Below are 23,389 nucleotides of genomic sequence, written 5' to 3'. Positions count from 1 at the left end.
CCAGTCCGAGTCCAACACTCTAACCACTAAGCCTGCTTAGCCCCTGTGGACTGAGGTGGTTAGAGTGCTGGACTAGGACTGGGGAGACCCGAGTTCAAATCCCCATTCAGCCACGATACTAGCTGGGTGACTCTGGGCCAGTCATTTCTCTCTCAGCCTAATCTACTTCACAGGGTTGTTGTGAGGAGGAACTCAAGTATATAGTACACCGCTCTGGGCTCCTTAGAGGAAGAGCGGGATATAAATGTAAATAAATAAATAAATAAATGGGCTAGAATGGGGTATTAGTTTAAATAATAATTAAAAAGGCTAAAACAGACTATTCAAATAGAAATTAAATTGTGTGTAAAATTCATAGTGAAAACAAGATGAACTGTTGATTTGAGGAAACCAAGGAACCACTTTGGCCAGTCTGGCTTCATGCATATCAGGTATAGTGATGCACAAAAACCTGTGGAGTTGTATTCACTGTCTTATGTGCTTTAGGGAGCATATATTTTAGCTTGATATTTTAATTGTGTCATTTTTATGGTCTAGCTTTTAATTTTTATGTAAACTGCCTTGGGATTGTTTTAATGAAAGGCGGTATACAACTTTAACCAACCAACAAACAGTAAATAATCAGTCTCATCAGGGCTTTCCCCTCACCAAAGATTAAATGTACTCATTCAGAATATCTGATTCTCATAAGCTGCATATACTCTGAGTTGCGCCCTCTCTGGCACCCTGGTCATTCTCAAAGCAGATACGATATTGATCTTGTCAGGCCTAGATCTACCTATACTATATGGTCCTTGAGGAGCAAAGAGGGAGAAGGACACACAAAAGGAAGCTTTTGTGTGTCCTTCTCCCTCTTTGCTCTTTACTCTAGAAAACTGAACCAGGAATTAAAGTAACCCATGCATGTGCATTAAGACAGATCATCCTGGAGAGAATCTATCTATGTGGTCGCTAAGAGTTGACACCAACTTTTTGGCACTTAATTTATTTTATTGTTGAATTTATCAATCAATGTCCCATTATTTTGTATTTTCATAAACATGGGAAAATATAAGAACTATGAAGCTATTACTTCTTTATTTGGCCAGAGCCAGATCATGCAGTGAAGTGTCGGAAACACCTCAGCTATTGCCTTCTGTAGCATTTAGCCCAGAGATGCATAAGTCACGTTATTCCTGTTCAATTAGTTATAGAGCATAAGTAATTTCTCTGCAACAAGTCAGTGAGTCAAACTGAACTCTATAATACTTTAAGTAAGCATGTATAATATCAAGCTGATGGAATCTCAGTTTCCTATCCAGGCTTGTACTCAGACTCTGGTTAGAAGAAGCCAGGTTTGCTGGGTATGAAATCCCACATTGTTCTAAACAAAAGGTGGAAGTTTAAAACTTCCTCCCCTCATGGGTGAAAGGGAGGGGAAGCAGATGAGTTCAAGATCCATGAACGCTGAGTAGAACCATGGGAAAACTATGGTTCCACGTGACATCTGAACTGGCTGAGCTACAAATCAAACTTGCTAATTAGCATCTCATCACTGCCATGAATTCATGAGGTAGGCAAGCCCCTCTCTCCGTCAGCCACAGCTCTCTGTCTGCAATATGAAGGTAGAAAGTAATAATATTGCATCTGATTTTTTTTAATGTGAAGTGTTTGTTTTTTATGGAGAAGCACTTAATTATGCAATGGAATGCCCAAGAAAAACAAAATTCTTAACTTACTTGCATTCTGTATCCACAGGAATCTTATTCCAGAGTAAAACTGTTCTGGAGTAGGGGGAACTATGGGTGGCACCCAATATTTTGTATTTTAATTAAAATATTATACTTAGTCTAACTATGGTGTAAGCCTCCTAATGGCACAGTGGGGAAATGACTTGATTATCAAGCCAGAGGTTGCTGGTTCAAATCCCCGCTGGTATGTTCCCAGATGATGGGGAACTCCTATATTGGGCAGCAGCGATATAGGAAGATGCTGAAAAGCCTCATCTCATACTGTGTGGGAGGAGGCACACTTTTCCTTCAACTTACTTACTTACTTACTTTATTTATTGATTGATTTATTTGACACATTTCTATACCACCCAAAACAGAAGTTCTCTGCGCGGTTTACAAAACAGTTAAAACAGCCAATAAAAGATTAAAACATTTCAACAATTAAAATCAAAAAGTTAAAACCATTAAAACACAATTCAAACAGTATCTAATTAAAAGCCTGGGTGAACAAATTTGTTGTGACTGCCATTTTAAAAGTTGTAAGAGATGTGGAGGCACTTATTTCAGCAGGAAGTGTGTTCCAAAGCCTTGGGGCAGCAATGGAGAAGGCCCGTCCCTGAGTAGCCACCAGACGAGCCGGGGGCAACTGCAGACGAACCACTCCAGATGATCTCAATGGGTGGTGTGGTTCATAGCGAAGTTCTCTTAAATACCCAGGGCCCAAGCTGTTTAGGGCTTTGTAGGTTATAACTAAAACCTTGTACTCTGCCTGGAAACCTACCGGCAGCCAGTGTAGATGTTTTAAGATGGGAGTGATATGGTTTCTCTGAGATGACCCAGAGATCAACCTGGCTGCCACATTCTGAACTAACTGCAGTTTCCGAACTATGTACAAAGGTAGCCCCAGATAGAGCTCATTGTAGTAATCAAGTCTGGAGGTGACCAGCAGATGTATTACTGTTCTGAGGTCATTTATCTCAAGAAATGGACGCAGCTGACATATCAGCCGAAGCTGATAAAAGGCACCTCTGGCCTTTTATCAGCCAACATATACCAACTATGGTATATATTTGGTAACAGTGGCAGTTCAAGATCTCTGTACATCTGAGGCAGATTGCCAAATCCTCCCCACCCACACTTTTATTTTTGCACACTTTCCTCCTTCCCTTTCCCTTTCCAAAAAATTAAGCAGAGGGGGGAAGACACCTTGCCACCTCTCTGGCTGCCTAATAATCTGCTGTCTGAAGTGACCTTCTCACCTTGCCTCATTGAATGCAAAAACACAAGACCAGGAAATAGTTTTTATAAGAGCTAAGCCCTCACTTTGCTTGGATGCTACTTTAGAAACTGATGATGATAGGCATGCAACCATCTGAAAGAGCTAAGACTCACAATCCCAAATAGCCATATGGATGGCGAGAGATGCTGACATGGTGGGAGTTTGAAAGGCAGCTGATCACACAATTGAATGGATGAGTTATTTTCCATTTCAAACCACCTTGCCTGTTCATAGAGCTAACTGGCTACTATCAAAACACCTCTGGCTGTTGAATGCTTCTTCCCTACTTCTGCATATGCATATCTTGGTTTGTGGCCAATGTTAGCAAAGTTATACTTTATCTTTAAAATGCAAGATGAATGGGTAATGGCTAAACATGATTATTATTATCATTACTATGAGCCATCTAGTTCTGTTGACTAAAGTTTGTTATTAAAGAAAATGGCCCAGTTCAGAAGATCATGTAAACTATAATTTCGATGATGGTGAATTAGTCTCCTTGTCTCTTGGGCTCACCCCTGTGCACCAGAGGGGGAAACTAAAAGCTTTGGTTTCTGCTTTTGAACTAACTATAGTTCCTCAGTGTTATCAAATGCTTGGAACTGTGGTTTGTTAACAAACCAGAATATCAAACCACAGCTTACTCCTGATTTATTTTAAATAACCATAATTTGAACAAACTACATTTTTCATGTGTTTGGACATGATGGGGAAATGTGGTTCAAAAAATGAAAGTGAAATATTTTGATCTCTTGGGGCATGCAGAATAGAGGATTGGGGGAATGCACATGATCCTGAGAAGAGGGTAGGCTTTCTGTAGGCAACATGAACTTGAAGCTTTTTATTTCAGAACACTTACTCAAAAAGAAGCTTGTCTGCTATTATCCAATTTCCTCAAAATGCACAGCTGGGAGGGAATGTGGATTTCCATCCAGTGTGTACTCTTAGTTTCCGTTAGGCCTGTGCATTATGCAGTTTCAGGATTAGGATCAATATCATCCTGATCCATTAATGATCAAATTGTGCATTTGATCACATTGAATCAATACTTTGGTATCGGCTCAATGCATCACAGTACTTGTGGTGAAGATCTTTCCTGAAGATCTGATGAAACCACTTATTGAGTCAATTCAATGCATAGCCCTAGCTTCTGTGTGATAAGACTTGGCAAATGTGACCCTGGCTCAGAACCGAGGCAGTCACCATCGTGCAAAAGGGTTCAAAGAACCCAGGCTGCCACGCTCAGGGGTCGCGCCTTGCACCCTAGCCGCACCCCATGCATCTGACCCAGTTTTTCAGAAGCTTAACCAACACTGGCTTCCCAGCTTGGTTGGAAACGTGTCTCCCAGCCTTGTAAAGCAGGAAGAGTCACTCCTGGCCATGCTGCGAACGCGGTGCTGGCCAGATTTTGCTTGCAAACAGGGGAGCACAGCCCCGTTTGCAAGCGAAACCATGGCCCCTGCATCTGGTGTCATACGCTGACATCAGATTCAGGGACTGTGGCTCGCGGGGGGGAGGGTGGTGGTGGTTTCTGGCGTTGGGCTAAATCAGGGCCACCGCTGGCCTCCCTACATCACTGCTCAGAACCTTATGAACTGAAAGTGCATCAACAGAATTGGTTGCAGCTTCTAAGAATTCTGTGCCTAAGTTGTGAAGATATGACTTTTTCCAAAAACCATTGGCTTAAAGTAACTGATAGAATTGCTTATGGCTAATGAACTTCCATAGTTTAAAAGAAACCTGAAATGATATGAACCTGAGAATATAAGGAATTGAAAGATTAGAATTTCCCCCTATATCAGTTTATGCTTTTATATGGAGCACTTAAGTGGCTTAAGATATCTAGTGATGTGAATGACCGCCTTCTTGAGCCCTGTAAATTCCACTGTCAGCCTTTTGCCTCCCCATCCCCTTCCAGCCTATGGCAGCATCCTTAAGATTTCTGTACTGTACTCCCATTCCCTGAACCTTTATGTGATCAGGTCTATAATAAAAACTGAGCTTGTATCTTTTTACTATATTGGACATATAACATGTGACATATGCTGGTTAATCTAAGATAAGCCCCATGACCTAGATTTTCCAGCTTTATCAATAACACAATATCAGATATTGATAGGTTGTATACAGCCTGTACTGTCTATTTACAATCTTTTGTTGTATATGGGGTGGATTCAATAGTGTGTCTAGTTTCTGTGTACTTGGTTGGCATTCTGTTGTCTGATGGTTCTCTAAACTACCCAAGGAACCTAATCAGAAGGACATTAGCAGGAGTTGTCTGTTCCATTGTATGGTGTGTTCCAAGCAGAGCAGGGAGTGTTAAATAATTGCATTGTGAGAATTGCCTGAGGCTTGACTCCCAACTAACCTCTTTCTGTCCAGGTTTCTGGCCAGTGAGCTGTCTTTTGCTGCTCTTAAACTTTAAAGCTGTATTTTTTGTTGGTTTTAAATTACTTTTATAATTAAAAATAGTTAACCGCTCTGGGGTCTTAGGGCGAAGGGTGGTATATAAATAAAAATAAAATTAATATCAAGACAAAAATTTCCCATCCTCACAGAGGGGTACTGGGTATAAGGGAAACAACTTATGTCCTCTTCATATCTCCCAGTATGTGTTAATAGCCTTTAGTGTTTGCTGTGCTAATAATGACTAGTGGAACCAACACTTCCCACTTGAGAAGTTTAGCCTCTTTGTTCAGAGCCTTTGTGACAAGTATTCTAGCAGCATGCAAACTGTTAGCAAGACTGTGTGTGCCCTGTTCCACAAAATTGATGTTTTGGGTTCTGCACACAGAATGATTCATGCAAATTAATGTTTTCATGTGTGTGTGGTGCATAGTTCTGTTCAGATACAAGTATACCTATTTTTTATTTTAGTAAGGATAAGGAAAAGTAACTAAGGCATTGAAAGTTGAGCTTAGGTAGTCAGAAGAGACAAGAAATATTGGATTTGGGTGAGGAGCTTAAGAAATGGTGCAAGACATTGTGTCTGAAGCAGAAAATATCAGAAGCATCCCTAGGATGCTTAACATATGAAATTCTGCACACTGAGCACTGGAAGCTCTGTGTAGTCCAAAGGAAAGAAACAAAAGCCTTGACAGTTAAATGCTGTTCCTGTAATTCTAGTGCAGAAATCTCTCATTGGAATTACCAGCACCACTGGGTTTTGTGCTTTCGAAGCACAGTTATCAGTACAGACCAGAGAACTATTGAACTTTAAGTTGCTGTTTGTGTTCTGTCTCCTTCACCTTACCCCCCCCCAGGGGGGGTGGGGGGGGAATTGAGTAACCACCATAACAAATTACTGCTGAACTGTTATAATAGATAAGAACAAATGAGAAACCATGAAGGAGATCAGATGAAGAGGTGTCATGGATGTTTAGGCTGTAGTCTCTTATTCCCAGGGGATTAAAAAGGGCCTTGAACTGGCTCCTTTATTCTGTCAGGACTATAAAGAGAGTATCTCGTCTGTCACTCTTTAAATGACTTTAGAGGTATGAACCAATCACTTCTTCTGTTACTGACTTAGAGAATATTAGATATGAGTGAGGTTTGGAGTCAAGTTTTTTCATTCTGATTTACACATCTGAATCTTTTATGGATAAATGTAGTTATATTTATTTATCATATTTCTATACCTCCTGATATAGACATCTCTAGGTGGTGTACAAAGTTAAAAAAAATAGTGAGTGTAAAACAAAACAAGCCAAAACAATCTCAGAAGATGAAAACATACTAAATAATTTAAAATTTCAGTTAAAAGCCTGGGAAAACAGGTACATCTTGAGGGTCTTCCTAAAAGCAAACAGAGAAGGAGAGGCTCTTATTTCAACAGGGAGTGTATTCCAGAGCCTTGGGGCAGCCATGGAGAAGTCCCGGTCCCAAGTCACCACTGAATGAGCCAGCGGAAACCGTAACCAGACCCCTCCAGATGATCTTAATAGGTGACAGGGTTCATGACAAAGGCACTCCCTTAATTACCCAGACCCAAGCCATTGATAAATATGATAAATAAATATGACTTTGGCAGCTGCTCTTGGTATCTCAGGCAAAGTTTGTGTGATAACAGTTAAGTGCTCTCCAGGGTTCTTAAAACAGCGACAGCTTTGCCTTTGGAAGAGAAAGGACAACATAGAACTTACTACCCAGATTCATATCAGTAATTGATATTTAATTCAAAATACTGAAGACTGGGTCCCTTTCATTGTCTGTATCCGCTAAAAATACTGCAAACTGTACAATGCACAGATTGCTCATGGCACCTTGGATTCTGACACTGAGCCCTGTGCCATGACCACTACAAGGAGTCTGCTTCGTATTATACTTGTGACACTAGTAATTCATACCTCATATTGGCTGCAGTTACACATTATATTATACTGACTGCTGCTACATTGTATTCACAACATTACATTAACATTCTTGTTGCTGCTTGTGTATCCACGGCAGACAAAAAGTATGCCAGTGCCCAGTCAACTTGGTGAACCCTTGATGTAATTATGAGATAGATGAGACTGAGAGAGAGACCTGCCCGAGGCTATCCAGTGAGCTTCATGGTTGAGCAGGGATTTAGATCTGGGTCATGCTCATGAACATCCCCAAACCTCTGCACTTCCTGCTGTAGTTGTCTGCAGTGGTGTGTGCATGTTCTTGTGTGTTTTGTTGCTTATGTTAGGGGTGGAGCCTGGTAGGTCTTGGACCAACTAGTACTTTCTAGCTGAACAAAATGGTTCTAATCCAGCAAAGCACTTGTTTTTCTTAAGCAACAGTGCATGTTCCATCACTTAACACAGATTAACCTTATCAGTTGAGAAATCCCAAGTAAGCATTTCACTTTGTAAATGTAAAATGCGTCAGTGGACCATCTGAGATTTTAATGGGAAAACAGCCAGCAAAACACACAAGACTGGTCAGTCTGGCCTAAGTAATAACCTAATAAATTGTCTTTGCACAAACTGACTTTTACTATGAACTTGACTTCCAGATAACTTATTTAACCAGTATCTACTTGTACCTTTCTCCTTCCATTTTGCAGAAGAAAGATCCATGTTTTACTTGTTCAGCTAAATGCATCACACTTTGGGATCTAGATTTTAGTTAAAATTGATTTGATACATTAAGGCATCTCCCAGTCCCCCAAAGCTCTTTCAATTCATTTTAATCAGGTATACTTTCAAATAAGATCTCCTTGTTTTCAAGTTGCATCCATTTCCAATGTATAAAAGAATGCAGCATACAATATCAGCTGAAATTATTTTCAGTTCCTTCACCAGATGAAGAGCTGTAATTCCTTTTTGGAAAATCACTAAACATTTTGAATTTTCTACAACCCTGAGTTGACTATGATCTTCATAATGGCTTGCCATGTGTGTCATATTAAATAGAGCTAATAAAATGATAGATGGTCATTATTACTGAAGAATATTTGTAAATTGGTAAAATATGCAAATACCCCTGTATAATATTTCTCCCTTAATTTTGTCTTCAGTTAACTTTTATTGAATATATGAAAGCTTAAGGTAGAATCCTTAAGCAGATTAGGCACTCTGTGGTGCTTCCTGCAGTGTAGCTTTTGTTGGCTGAGGTTATATAGTATCCAGGACCAAATTGGCAGTTGAGGATAAGTGCAACAGCTCAACATAAAACTAGGAGGCAATGGTGATCTCAATTAACTGATGACATATCCAGATGAAACATCTTTTTTGTGCATAGCAAGGGTATGGGCAGTGATGAGTGAACTAAATTCAAATCCCAGCTCAAACGGGGAGATCCTTAGGTAGCCTTTGGCAAATCATTCCACTGCCTAATCTGTTAAAGATGAATAGAATGATTTGTTATAATCAAAGTCAGTTAAATGGAGTGGGCAAATAAATGTAAACGTATTTGCACAGGATATTGCCCCAAAGGAATGGCTCATGCTGACTGCAGCATAGCCCTTTCTCCAAACACAGAGAAATGTGGGGGTTCCATTCTTGCCTATAGATGTGAATAAGGAAACCCCGAATAATTAAACCTTGAGTCAGCAGGATTTGGGGCATTAAGTTCCCAACAAAAAGGGGGGCCAAAAAATCAAGGGGGGCAGAAATAAGAGAAGAAAAGGATAATACTTTATAGGGATGTGCACGAACTGCGGTTTGAGCACATTTAAGCAGCGGGGCACAGGAGCTTGAAGAAAGAAGCAAGCAGGTCCTTACCAGCTCTTCGCCATTCCATGCAGCTTCCTGATGGGGTGGCACACATCCCTAGAAGAACCACACAGTGTCAGCATGAACATGGTGTCCTCACATCCGCAGGCACCATTTATGTGGTCAGTAACACCATGCTGACCATGCAAATGGTGCCCGTGCATGCATGGACACCATGTGCGTGCTGATGCCACTTGCTTCTAGGGATGTGTGCTGCCCAAGCAGGAAGCTGCATGGGTCGATGGAGAGCAGATAAGGACTTGCTCTCCTTGCTTCAATGTTCTGTGCCTCGCTGCCACAGTTTGTACACATCTCTAGTACCTTATTCTCCAGGTCTCCAGCAATGCCCCCCAACCCCCCAAAATGGTTGAATATTTGCTTTAAAAAACATTGTTTAAAAAGCCACAGAATGACTCTCCACTGGAAAATGGCAGCCAGAAATGACACTGGAAATCATTTCCAGGTCATTTCAAGCCACTCAAAACTGCGGGTAGGCAAATTTCACCTACTTTTCTACCCATGGATAATGAAACTGGGTCTCTAAGACCCATCACGGATTCATGAAACCATGGATACTGAGTCTACAAATAACAAGGGCCATCTGTATACAAAATCTCATCCTAATTGTTAAACATAATTAGTGTGCACACTTCTATATTTTGATATTGAATATAGTCCATTTCTGACAGAAGATGCATGGCTTGCAAACCTGGTTTGAGCTACAAATCTCTTCTCTTGGAAACTGATGTTTCTACTTGCGGTTATTGCATATCTTCAAACAGTGCCTCAGTCTAGACGTTAGGTCTGTAACACCAGACATATAGATTAGTGTCATGTCTGAACCAAGCCATAGTCACCTTAATATCATCAAGGGAAAACAGCCCATGTTGCTTCTGCAAGGTACATGAACAGATTTTTTCTGATTTCTTAGGAACAATTTTAAGAATGTTCTCTGTATGTGTGTTAAAGTGACAAGGCCTCCATATCCAACAGTTTAGACTAGATGAAATGACTAAGGATGCTTAAATGTGACACCAGCATGCAGTGTTGCCATAAATGTTTAAGTGGTATTGAACCCTGGTCTGCAACTATGCAACGTCTATATATATTCAAATGTATGGGCCAGAGTATGACTCGGAATAGAGTAACTTTTCAGGATCTACAGTACATGGCTTAGTGTCTGACAAAACTTGTCTTTGTGCTGACCAAAGGCCTAAATAAGTCGTATGCTCTTTCCAGTTATCTTGTTAGAGAGGCCTAAGCCAGGGCAAAAAAGCTGCTAAAGCTGCTTGGGTAATCCAGGTTTGAATATGCATTAGGAACAATTATTATGCTATAGCGGATGTTTTCTCCAGATTGCCTCTCATTTCTCAAAGGCTATGTTGTTAGAATAGGAATAGTTGGAAGAAGGGAGAGTTTCATTATAATGCAATTAGCAGTGAGGACCATCCTTTGTAATTGCTAAAGTTAATATGGTATCTTTAACAGAACGTAGGCATAGCATGCAAGCTGTGGAACAACAATAAATATTGTATCCTATGATTTATTTATTTCTTCTAGGTCAATTTGTAATTCTTCTAGGATTTATCTCTTACTATGTCTTCTGTATGAAAACAACCTCTGCTATAGTCTTCTGCTCCACTTAGGGTCAGGTCAGTGACTGGAAATTTTGTATGCAGAGCTGGTTTGGAGGCACATGTGTCCTCTCACTTTGTGTACAAGGTGACTGTGTGGCATAGGCACACATGCCTATACCAAATGTAATTCTTACTACTTTATTCCAAAAAATAGTCAAGTAAAATGAGTGTGGACACATATGACTGTACACACAGACTGTCTGTGTTAGCTGCATTTTAAGTGCATACAACATAACTCAACAACGCCTTTTTGCATGAAAAACCACTTTGAAAGGGGGTTTGTGGAAGTGGAGAATGGGGTCATGACCAGTGCTCCCTGTAACAGGGATTCCCAGATGTTTTTGACTGCAACTCCCAGCATCCTCAGCCTTGTTCTCTCTAAAAAAATTTCATCTCTGTGTGCAATGAGTTTTGTTCTGAGTGGCAGTATCAAGGTATTGTGTGTGCACATGTATTCAGAGTGGGACCTTCCTGATTCAACCTGAGCGGGATCTAAAATTAACTGAGCAGACATCAAAAACCGTGTGAGTGCGCGCACATGTGCACACCTTAGAGGGAACACTGAGCTGCAGTGGCCTTTGGGAATTATGGGAGTTGTAGCCCACAACATCTAGGAAGCCCTGTTAAAGGGAACACTGGTCATGAGAATGGTTAAGTAACCCTCCCTCTGCTTCTCTGCTCCAAATTGCATCTGCTCTGAAGCAGCTTTTTATTGTGGTGGGCCAGGCTTTTGTGCTATCATTACACTAGTTTGTGTGAACCTTGTAGTTTGTGCACACACTTTCTGAACTGGATTGATAGAGGGGGAGTCCTGGCTGCCTTTCTGCACATACAAAGTCCCCCAGATGATCAGATGACTTCAGTATGAATCCAAGGTCACACAGTGATGGAAACTTGCCTAATCCACACTTATGAAGGATATGTTAAATTGATTGTAGGCATTATGTGAATGGTTGATGTGATGCCATTCTGTGGTGATATATTTCTGTGACTGGTTAAGAGCAATCATCTTCCTTCTTCTAGTTTGATCATGCCTCTCCTCAGCCTAAATTCCACCCCATCTGTTGCTGCTGTTTATACATATGGGTTTGCAACCAGATTCAATATAGTGAGTTACTTTTGTCATGTCAGGGTTGTGTGACTACCAGCCCATAATGGTGGTGGTGATGGTGCAGTAATAGACAGCTAGGCTGAAGGTGCATGCAATATTCTGAGAGCTCACTGCACTGTGAGTGCGCCATGAGCTCTGTTTCTATATAAATGTCTGGTTAGAGCATTCCAGCAAACTGAGCATTGATATGTACTTCTTACCCCATCCTACATGTTTTCCTGCCTGGTCACTTCTGTTTCCTTTCTCTCTGGGAAACAAAGTGTGTGCCACTTTGTGCCACTTCCATTCCAAGCAGCAGGCAGGAGGAGGGCATGAGTTTCCCCAGCAGAGGAGAATGTAGCAGTAATGAATAGAGAGGGAGGGGGAAGGTGGTCAGCCTTGATTAACTAGTATGCTAGAGATGATTGATATAAAAACAGAGCTCACAGAATGATTGCAGTGCTGTGAGTGCACCCTCTGCATATTACATGTGCCTTCCACCTTATTTCCCCTTCCAGAAGGAAAGGAAAGGTTGTGCCATTGAGTTAGTGTCTACTCCTGGCGACCACAGAGCCATGTGGTTTTCTTGGTAGAATATAGGAGGGCTTTTCCATTGCCATCTCCCGCATAGTATGAGATGCCTTTCAGCACCTTCCTATATCGCTGCTGCCTGATATAAGAGTGTTCCATATTCTGGGAAACACACCAGCGGGGATTCAGCAGCCTCCTGTTCTCTAGGCTGGTTGCTTCCCCGCTGAGCCATTAGGTGACTTCATCCTTCTAGAAGGGGAGATATAAAATTCTAGGCCAGATTAATTGATGAATGGTTTTTATTGGGAACTTCAACAGTGGCTGAACAGCCAGGGAAAATTACATTTCCTTTTTCCTGATTTTAGTTCTCTTCAGACATTCGGAGGGCAGGGCTGAACATCTCTAGAGTGACAAGACACACACCCCCCCTTGTGTGCATTTTGTCACATGTCTACTGTATGCTGTAAAACATGGGTAGGGTGTGGTGGAGTCTGGCACCAAACACCACTCCTCCTATCAATCTATATTCACTGACAACCCTTGAACATCTGAAGAAGGCTAGGTAAAACATTCAGTGATTAGTAGTACCTGGGTTTGTCTGGTATCAACATATGAAGAAGAAAATCCGATGAGGATAGGCTGCTTGTCTGACAGATGGTAGAGGAATTTTCTACATGTTGGTTGTCTTCTCATCATATGTTGCCATCTGGGTTTGTCTTGCAGTACTAACTTGTTCTTTCCACTGCTCATCGTACACTGTTGCCTGGATTACCTTTTGCTAGGCGGCTGCTGTCTGTGTTGTAGGCTGATCTCTGAAGCATGCTTGGTATGGAGCATCTTGCTTGCAATGCCAAGAGGTTGGACCAGATGTCTGTATGGTTATGTCCAATCCCCCATATTTGAAAATCTTCCCCTTCATCTCTCCTCCACCCTGTCTCATTGCCTTTCTTCTCTTTGTCTTTGCTTCTCAGCTCTGCATATAGGCAAAGGGCAGTTATGGGTAAAAAGGGAGTGTCTCTAATTTGTCTCTCGCGCTCTCTCTGCTTGTCTTGGTGTAGGGGAAGCTGAAGGTAAGGAGTGGGGATTTAGAAAAGCTCATAATGAAATATGTGAATGGCAAGGCATAAGCTGTGAAGGTATAGAGAGGTGAGTAGGAGTGTATCCCCTCACAGAAGAAAATAGTCTCTCTCTCTTTTTTAACTAGAATAGGAGGGCTTTGAGAGGTCATAAGTAAGGCTGTGTGTTATAGCACACTGTTTCAGGAAAAGAGAAAAGGCACAGAATGTTGTACTGGATGCTTTCTTAGATTTTATTTTTAAAGCAAGTTTCTAGCCCTGCAAAGGTGCTTGGATGTACGTGGACAATGTTTGATGAATTTGGCTGAATAAAGATTTCCAGTGGTTGGCAGTACGGCTTCAGCACTCTTGTCGCCATGACAGGCAAAATAGAAGAGATTATGCAAATATGCTCATTTTGCAAGTACACAGCATGTAGCCCCTGGCCATGGGTTTTTTCATCATGTCACAATCTCCTTCTGAGAACTTTATTCTTAGTTCAACTAAAAATACCATGAACTCTAAGGTGGACCCTTACCATGATCTGAGTTATTAACCTTGAGAATACCACAACTCCACTAAACATGGGGGGGGGGGAGATATCCCACTGTAAATATCTATGAAACTGTGTTTTCCCTGTTCACCTTGCCTCCTTCTAAGACCTTTGGTATATGCTAAGTTATATATTGAAAGTCAGCGTCACTAGACATCTCCAGGCAGTCAGGAAAGTTGAATCACATACCACCTTGATTGATCATTTCAGTATAATCAATGTTATGTTGCTATTAATGTTCTACTTAGTAGTATTCCAGCATATTTGCAAGCGGTGTGCCTAATCTATGAATTGATTTGTGATACTTTAGTCTACATTTCAAATCAAACTAGAACAGTTGAATTATCTGCCCTGGTGAATAAGTACAAGGGCATCGATGTCTTTTGTTACATAGATGTCACATACAGCTATATTTAAACATCTTAAGTAAATACCTAGAGGATTTTTAGTATCTGTCTTTGGGAATTTGACCTTCTTGTGTAGATTATTTTATTTGTATAAACTATTTCAGAAAGCTGCTTGCACTTTAGCAACAATGTTCAATCTCAGCGATCTCCAATATCTTTTATATAGTTAATTTTCTAAGATATACCTGCAGCTAATCCCATGCGTGGCAGCTCTCGCGAGGGTTCAGAGAGCTACCAAACAGCCACGGATACAGGTGGGAGGGAAGCAGCGGGTGGCTGGCTGCCAGATAGAAAGCAGTGGGGGGGGAAGTAACTGGCTGGCCGAGAAGTGGGCCGGGGGGGAGCAGCGGGCCAGCCAGCCCACCAGCCTAAAAGCAGCAGTGGCACAGGGGGGTGGAGAATCGGGTGGAGGAGGGAGAAGAAGCAGGCTGGCCAGAAAGCAGGGGGGGGGAGAAAGTGGCGGGGGGTAAGGAAAAGGTGGTGGTGGGTGGGTGGGCCAGCCGGAGGCGCAGATGCTCTGTGCCCGGCCCAGCTAGTCTTTGTTAATATACAATACTTACAATAATTGAAATGAAAAAACAACTCTAATACTTCTGGGGGCTGAGCCCTCTTAGAAAGCAACTTCACCCAACATATAATTTACAACAATTTTTTAAAAATATCCTTACCTCTTGCTTTTTCAGATCATAAAAAACACAGCCGCAATCCAATGAATTTTAATTTTAGTTGGTTGGAAATCTTGCATTACTAACATAAAAAACATGGGTGGCATCAAGACTAAGGCATGGCTAAGTCCAATTTAAATTGATAGGACTTCTCATTGACATCAGTGGTCTTTAATCATGACTAACTTCATCTGGATGCTACCCAATATTTCTGTAATACACAACAAAATAAAATTAAAATACCATAATTTCAATATTACTTTGGGAAAAGCACTATATAAAGTACTAAGACTTGCATTACAACAGACACTTTGATTACAACAGTGAACATTTGAACTAATAGTGTGGCGATATTACATGTCTGGACACTCTCTCTCAGCTCAAACTCTGCAGATGCAGGGCTTGGGCTGAGATTTGGGGTGGCATCTCAGCTACTGCAAGTGTACTGCTGGTCATGCAAGGCATCTTCCTTGCCCCTTCTTGCTTGATGTTCCCCCAAGCTCCTGAGAAGCTGCTCCTGAGGGTGAGGGCATCTTTGAGAATGGTGTGAGATGTGATGTGGGGGGCTGCAGGGGGAAAGAGAATCCCCTAGTGCCAACTCCCTACTGTTCCCAATGGCCTCTGGTCCTCAGAAGCAGCTTTTGGGAGGCTGCAGGGATGAGGAGGAGGTGGCGGAAAAGATGCCGTATACATGTACTGTTAGGATGCCACGTAGTATGTATTGTTTACTATATCCCACTTTTCTATACACATACTGAAGGTGGCTTACAGAGATTGGAAACCATATTGAGAATAATTGGTTAAATTCTTAGTTTAAAAAATTGAACAGTAGCATCAGAAAACAATATCCTTCAAACAGATCTGGGGCTCTTTAGTTTGGAAAAGAGGTGACTGTGGGGAGACTTGATAGAGGTATATAAAATTATGCATGGAAAAAAGTAGACAAAGAAGTTTTTCACCCTCTCTCACAACACTAGAATCAGGGGTCATCCCATGAAACTGAAGGTCAGGAAAATCAGGACCGACAAAAGGAACTACTTTTTCACACAGTGCATAACTAACCTATGGAATTCTCTGCCACAGGGTATGGTGATGGCCACCAGCTTGGATGGCTTTAAAAGGTGCTTAGACAAATTCATGGAGGTCAGGTCTATCAGTAGCTACTAGTCTGGCTGTAGGCCACCTCCAGCCTCAAAGGCAAGATGCCTCTGAATACTAGTTGCAGGGGAGCAACTGCAAGAGAGAGGTTATGCCCTCGCCTTTGGGCTTCTTGGAGTCATCTGGTAGGCCACTGTGTGAAAATAGATGCTGGACTAGAGAGGCCTTGGGCCTGATTCAGCAGGGCTGTTCTAATGTATTAAAAACACTCTGTATTGCTTTGAACAATGGTCTTGTAGTGGCAATAGTTATTAGATTTAGATATTCTAAGCCATGTTGCACATTGTTGGACTTAATGAATATGAATGTAACTGCCTAAATCTATGTTTATAGCTTTGAATCTCAAAATGCTTATGTGAAGCAGATTAAAAATTAATATAGTTTCTGAAAAGTTGACCTTTATATTTACTGAGGCCCAATTAATGAGCATTAAGCTCTGAACTCTGCATATAAGTAGGACTCTGCTAGCTACAGTTCATTGAAGAGTCTAATTATTATATAGACCAGTAATTTCTAAGTGGTATGCACCAATGACACTTTGTGTTAATTTTTTATAAGTTGAGGAATGCAATTCAGGACGTGTATGTGCTCACTCTTGCTCTCCTGTATGTCACCAAGCTGGACCTACACTGTTAAAACCACTTACATAAAATTTGCATTATCAGACAGCTGGATTATAGAAATTGGAATTAAACATTATGTAAAATACAACGAATTACACAAAAACAGCTTTTAAAGACCTCATTAGCATTAATAGCTATATCAGCTGAGGCAAGGGTCTTATGCAGATAATTAAGTTCTCAACTAACGCTTGTGAGCATCACAAAGGAATGACAATTTCATTCTTAATGATTTTCAGCAGGTGTGCAGAGACGCATCATTCTCAAGATCCTGAGCAACATATGTTTAGGGGACATGCTGGTCTATGACCGAAATAAACTTTGATCTTATCTATGTTTAGGGGCATAGTGGGCTTCAGAGGGAAGGGGAGTGTGGGACACCCCCACCCATGCAACAGCACAGCATCACTTTCGATGTCAATATTGTTGCCCCAGTGCTACACTAGTCTGGAGGTTAGCCATCCTTTTTTGGAGGCAATAATGGTAAAATCATACATTCCGTCACCTTATAGGCTATTAAATCTGAAACCTTTTCTATCTCTCTCTCTCTCTCTCCCCGATAGGATATGCAGGATTCTGGATGAGAGAAATCAGTAGAGTAACAACTATTTAAATAGTTACTCCAGAATAATTTTGGCAAAACTCTGCATTTAATACCTGGATTTCACAGATATCCATTAATAGCATATCCTCCAACATTTCCTAGAGCAAGGAAGAAAGCAGTCCTGGCAAACGGCAGCAGTAGATAACTGCTAGCACTGATTTTTCCATCTAGGCTGAGCAAAGCCCCTGCTGGGGAGTGATCATTTCCTATAACATTTCAGGGTATACGGATGATGTATGCTTTGAGCTTGTACATTATGCAACCAGTGATAAAAATCAGCACACAAGCCCAGTAATCTCTGGGGGTACTATCTGAAATACATACTCTTGGGTGTATTGTTCTTTGTGTTTTGAATTCAATTTCTATCATACATTTCTAACAAAAGGGGTGTTTGCAGGGGTGTAGCAAGGTTGGAGTGGACCCAGAGACAAGACTTTAAAATGGGCTCCCCACTCACTGAAGCTCAGCTCACGAAGTAAAGAAATCTTAAATGAGGCTGAATAGTGGTATTAAAAAGCATAGTAAAATTTATATAGTTGTAAACCGCCCAGAGACATAAGTTTGGGGCGGTATAAAAGTGTGTGTGTGTGTGTGTGTGTGTGTGTGTGTGTGTGTGTGTGTGTGTGTGTAAGTCAATAAACAAACAAACAACCTATGTGCCACAATAGAACATCATCCGAAATTATTTTTTAAAAGGTTTTGTAAATTGTGGATGATGCAAGTCATTTAATGGTACTAGAGAAAGACATGCTGTTCTGGTAGCTCCAGGTCTTAACACTCACATCAATTTCGGAGGATGAATACAAGTGAAGGAAGCCTGGGCAGGTGTGCGGCTGGGGAAATCAGTCATGTGACTTGCCTCTGGGGGGCTCCCAAGGCAGTGGACACCCAAACAACTGTCTTCCCTTGCCCTATTATAGTTACACCCCTGGGTGTTTGGGTGGACATTTGTGTTTGACTTTAAAAGTCTATAGAGATGACATACACTTTCTAGATTTATTTTTTATGTAGTGGGTTGACATGGAGAGTTAGGCATTCAACAGGTTAAATTGTAGAAATTATATGAAACGTGTAAAACAGTTTCTTTTCTGAGCTTTGTTTCACCCAGATTCCCAGCCTGTTTTGTGCCTCTCCTAAGGGGCAAAAGTACATGCTGATATGTTTAGTTGACATTTGTCAAATATCCTAGATCATGGTATCATTGCATCATTTTTACATTAAAATATCTCTAGTATTTTGGCCTATAAAAATACACCTAAATGATTTAATAGGGGTCTTCAGTTGAAGTTATCTAGCTGTGCTTCCTGGAATCTGTGCTGCATCTTCTGTCATGAGGAAATGCTGAGATTCCTGATATAAATTAGACTTCCCCCAGAGCACAAGGCTTTAACTATCAAAAAAATGTAGGCTTGTTAACAGGTTGCATGTAAATAAACAGAGAAAATGTTGGTTCTGAGACTTGTCATAGCATGTATAAAAGGCAGGTGGGTGGTATGTGCCATATAGAATCCATAACAAAATATATTGAGCAGCAGCCAGGCTAATGCTGCCCATGTGTTAGAATGTTGACCATGTGCAACAATTTTTTACCAAGCTCCCCCTTTCCTCACTTTTCTCCAGTGTATGTTCCTGAGGGTTCCCCAGCATTCAGGTACATATTTTCAGGGGACAGCTGAAGGAAGTGAGGGGCTTGGCCAATATTGCTGTATATGGGCAGTGTTCTAACATGAGGGCAGCATTAATCTGGATGCTGCTCAGAGTCTAACATTTGGATTAATTAAAGAATTGTATTTCTGATCTGTGAGTAGTCCCTTATACCATTTTGATGTCCTTAGCTAACCTTAGTTAAAGCTACAGCAAAAACATGGGCTGAGCCACTTGTGGAGTTGTTTGGGCAGAGTTTGGCAGTGTGGTGGCTCAGTACCCCAGTTAGATATTTTTCCCCCCTCTTCTTAACTCAGTAGGTATGACGCCTTTTGTTTTGTTGGACTATTCAAGGGTAGACTTAAAACTGGAGTGACTAGGAAAGAAAAGGTTGTGCTGTCGAATCAGTGTCAACTCGTGGCAACCACAGAGCCATGTGGTTTTCTTGGTAGAATACAGGAGTGGTTTACCATTGCCTCCTCCCGCACAATATGAGATGATGCCTTTCAACATCTCCCTGTATAGTTGCTGCCTGATATAGGAGTTGCCCATATTCTGGGAAGCAGGGAAGGGATTTGAATCAACAGCCTCCTGCTCTCTAGGCAGGTTGCTTCCCTGCTGCACCATTAGGTGGCAGAGTGACTAGACAGTCATGTAATTCTACTTACCTAGGAGCGCCTTTGGATGCTCGAGCAAGGAGAGAAGTATGGACTCTCTAGAGGGCCCCAGAGATGTGTCAAAGGCATGATGCTATGAAAGAGATTGCAGAGAGACATTTTTATTGGTCATTTGCCTGTTTTCTCTTGGTTAGCACGATGATTTAAAGGGGCAGAAATTTAAATAAGCCATTACTATTTGCTGTTGGCAAGGCATACATTGTCTGACTCTCCTTGATCTTGTGGTTCACTAGAAACCTTTGCTGGTTCACAGTGAACTTGCTTCTGTGCTTTTCTGCATTACTAGGAAGGTCATTCTGGGTTTCAGTAAACAGTCTTCATATGCATAGTTGCTACAATCTAGATTTGGGATTTCAGTAAAAGGAAAAGATTTTCTAGGAGCTAGAGGAGAGAGGAAATAGATCTTGTTAACAGAGTGGTCTAGTACAGATGTGGAATTCTAAATCAACTAAGGCAGATGTTCCCAAACTGGGAACCTCTAGATGTTGATGGACTTCAACTCCCATCAGCCCCATCCACATCAACATCTGGAGGCTCCCAGTTTGGGAACCACTGCCCTAAGGGTTCTTGTGTTTAGGAGTATTACATCTGAGCCACCAAGTAAGCCACTTTTCAGTGTAAAAAAGCAATTTTTAAAAATCAGCTTTTTTCAGTGACCTCCTTTTAATGTGCAGTTGAAAGTTTAAAAACATTCAAAAGTTTAAAAACTTAAACTAAACCACAGATGTAGCAAAATAGCACACGTTTCGATGTAAGACACTCTTAGTGCTATTTGTGTTCTCACACTCCTGGTGTGCCCTAATTTTGCTGAAATGTCTGTACTGGGACTTAGTATAGTTTGCATGTTGCTGTGCAATTAGGCTTCTGAGCTGGCCAGTGAAGATAGGCCCGATAAAGCATTTCTTGCATACTTTCCTAGTGGTTTTTAAAACAATCTAAGATGGTACTATAACCCAGGCCACAGCAACCTTATTCATGGTATTTTATCTGGTCATTTGTGGCAAGTGAAAATCTTAACCAGTTAGGGAAGCTTTTGCAAATTGGGGGAGTATTCAGTTGTTGTAAAATTGTTGGCATTTCATAAATTACTGGTTGTATGCAAATGTAGACAGGCTAGTAAAACAAATCTCAAGGGCTGCAGAGGATTTCATTAGACATGGTGGCAGCTATGTTTGTGAAATCACATGTTGACCCACGTCATGAAAAAACAACCACCAGGAGATGGAATTTGCATTAGCAGGAGCAACATGGGTGGGAGGAGCTGCACCCTCCGCAGGCTTATCACCTCTGCCCTGTGCACTGCTGTTTCTGGTGTCCAAACTGGGCTGGTAGAAAAGTGTCTGAGGTGATGGAACACAGGAATGCAAGGCAGAGAAGAATTTGTGTCTCTTCATTTTGACCAAAAATTAGACATCCCATCCCTTGATATATGAGCAGGACAGACATATAAATTAGCAAATGTAGTTGCTGCAGTCATTCCCAGTTTAACTTTGATTTCTGTTGACTTCTTTTGCATGACTGTTTGACAGAGCTCATCCCCAATGGGGTATTTTCTTACATTTTAGAATTAATATCGTTGTCAACTGTTAGTCATGCAGTACCTGTGGGGGTTGGGGGATCAGTGCTCTGTTATAGTTCTCCTTAAAAAGTACTTTAAAGTTAGCTGAAAACTGTGATCCTGGAAAGAGACTGAAAATGCACCCCCATTGGCTGATGCAATTATGACATCACTTTCTTGTTCTGCTCAGGGTCAGAGATACTGTAGCTTATTCTCTTGGGTTTTCTCTGCCGCCTTCTTTGCTGCCAATGAACATGCCTCAAAACTATTAAGATGATAAACTAAATGTGGGGAGGGAGGATTCATCCAACTTTACTACCAAGTAGTGAGGAGACAGCTCTGATTTGGGTGGGATACTGCTGGGCTGGGGAACTGAGGAACTCTCTGATACAGCAGACCTGTGGTGTGTGAGGTGGTGACAGCTCTTATTTGGGGGACATACTGGCAGTGGGGCTGAGGAACACTGCCTATACCACTGTCTCTAGTGATCCTGGGGTGGGTGGGATTGAAGTGTCTGTTGGGGGAGCAGAAGGCAAGCTACAGACAGCATCTTCCCAAGCTGCAGCTCAAGAGATATCGGGCAGATCTGTGGCACCACTTAAATTAGGGCAGGGATACCATCCTACAACTACTACCACCCCATCAAGAAAAATCGCATCTGCTTTTGAGTCCCTAACATTTAATCCTCAGTGTGTGGAGGGAGGGTACTTTGCAGTTAGCAGTAATACAAAAAGGTTTCATTGCAGAGCAGTTCAAAAAGCACAAAGCCAGCATAGCACAGTGGTTAGAGTGTTGGATCAGGAAGACCTGAGCCTGAATCCCCATTCAATCATGAAACTCACTGGTTGACTCTGGGCCAGTTCTGTATCTCTCAACCTAACCAACCTTACAGGGTTGTTGTGAGGATAAAAATAACCATGTACACCACTCTGAGTTCCTCAGAAGAAGAGTGGGATATAAATGTAATGAATAAATTAAAATGGTGGAAGAAAGAACTAACCCAAAAAAAACTAACACATCCATACACCCAGGATAAAAGAGCAGGGCTTCCAAGACAGATGGAATCTTTCTTGGCAGGAATGATGGGTATTAGGAGTACTTTTATCCCTACCTTAATTTAAGTGGCTACAGATCTGCCTGACTTCTCTGGAACTGGAGTACCATAAGATCAGGGTTCTCTCCCCTTCTTCCCCACACTGAAAGTAAATGCCCTCGGCACACTTGTTAACCAGTCCCCTCCTGCTCTGCTCCTTCAACTTCTTGGCCCTCTGAGCTCAGGGTATTTTCCCTTTATGAATATGGGAGAGACTCGCGAAACACAGCTTCCTAAGTCTTTCAGTGTAACGAAATAAACAACTCCTTGTGAAGATGTTGTTGTTTGCCTTCTGCTCACCCCACACCTCAAACCCACCCCTCGGATCACTAGAGATGATGGTAGAGAGAGTGAGTTTTTCAGGCCCCCTCTAGAATCCTCCAAATCAGAGCTGCCACCAGCTCATACACCAAAGGCCTGCAGTATCAGAGAAAAAGAGAATTCTTTAGTTCCCCCAACCTCAGCAGTATTCCACTCAAATCAGAGCGAACATCTTCTCATTACTTGGTAGTAAGATTGTATGAATCCTCCACCTGGCCTGTTAGTTGGCAGCAAAGATGGCAGAGAAAACCAGCAGAATAAGCTGCAGTATCTCTGCCTCAGAGCAGAACAAGAAAGTGATATGATTATGTCATCAGCCGATCAGGTGTGTTTTCAGTCTCCACTGTTGCTAAGCTAACTTTAAAGTTTTTCTTGAAACTATAAAAGTTAAAACTATTTTTGTTTCACTACCTACTAATTATGTGATTGAATGTAGTTATGGGACTGACACAGATATCTGGAGAATCGGGGAAAATACCCCAATAAATTTCTATAGTAAAGATGATGAGCCACTTGAATTGGGGTTAATATTCTTTTTCAAACAGTCCCACACCCAAAAGGGAAAAGCCAGTCATTGGAACAAACTCCTCCAGTGGCCTG

At 41.5% G+C, this 23,389-nt stretch overlaps 1 protein-coding gene across 6 annotated transcripts in view; it reads left to right on the top strand.

Moving 5' to 3' along the window:
• Positions 1-23,389, top strand: part of CAMSAP2 (calmodulin regulated spectrin associated protein family member 2) — a 145,742-nt gene that overhangs the window by 17,523 nt on the left and 104,830 nt on the right. The window lies entirely within an intron of this gene.

This window comes from Hemicordylus capensis, chromosome 4 (assembly GCF_027244095.1).
Source record: "Hemicordylus capensis ecotype Gifberg chromosome 4, rHemCap1.1.pri, whole genome shotgun sequence".
NCBI lineage: Eukaryota > Metazoa > Chordata > Lepidosauria > Squamata > Cordylidae > Hemicordylus > Hemicordylus capensis.
Note: the sequence above shows the minus strand (reverse complement) of the source record. Positions and strands in the feature narration are given on the sequence as shown.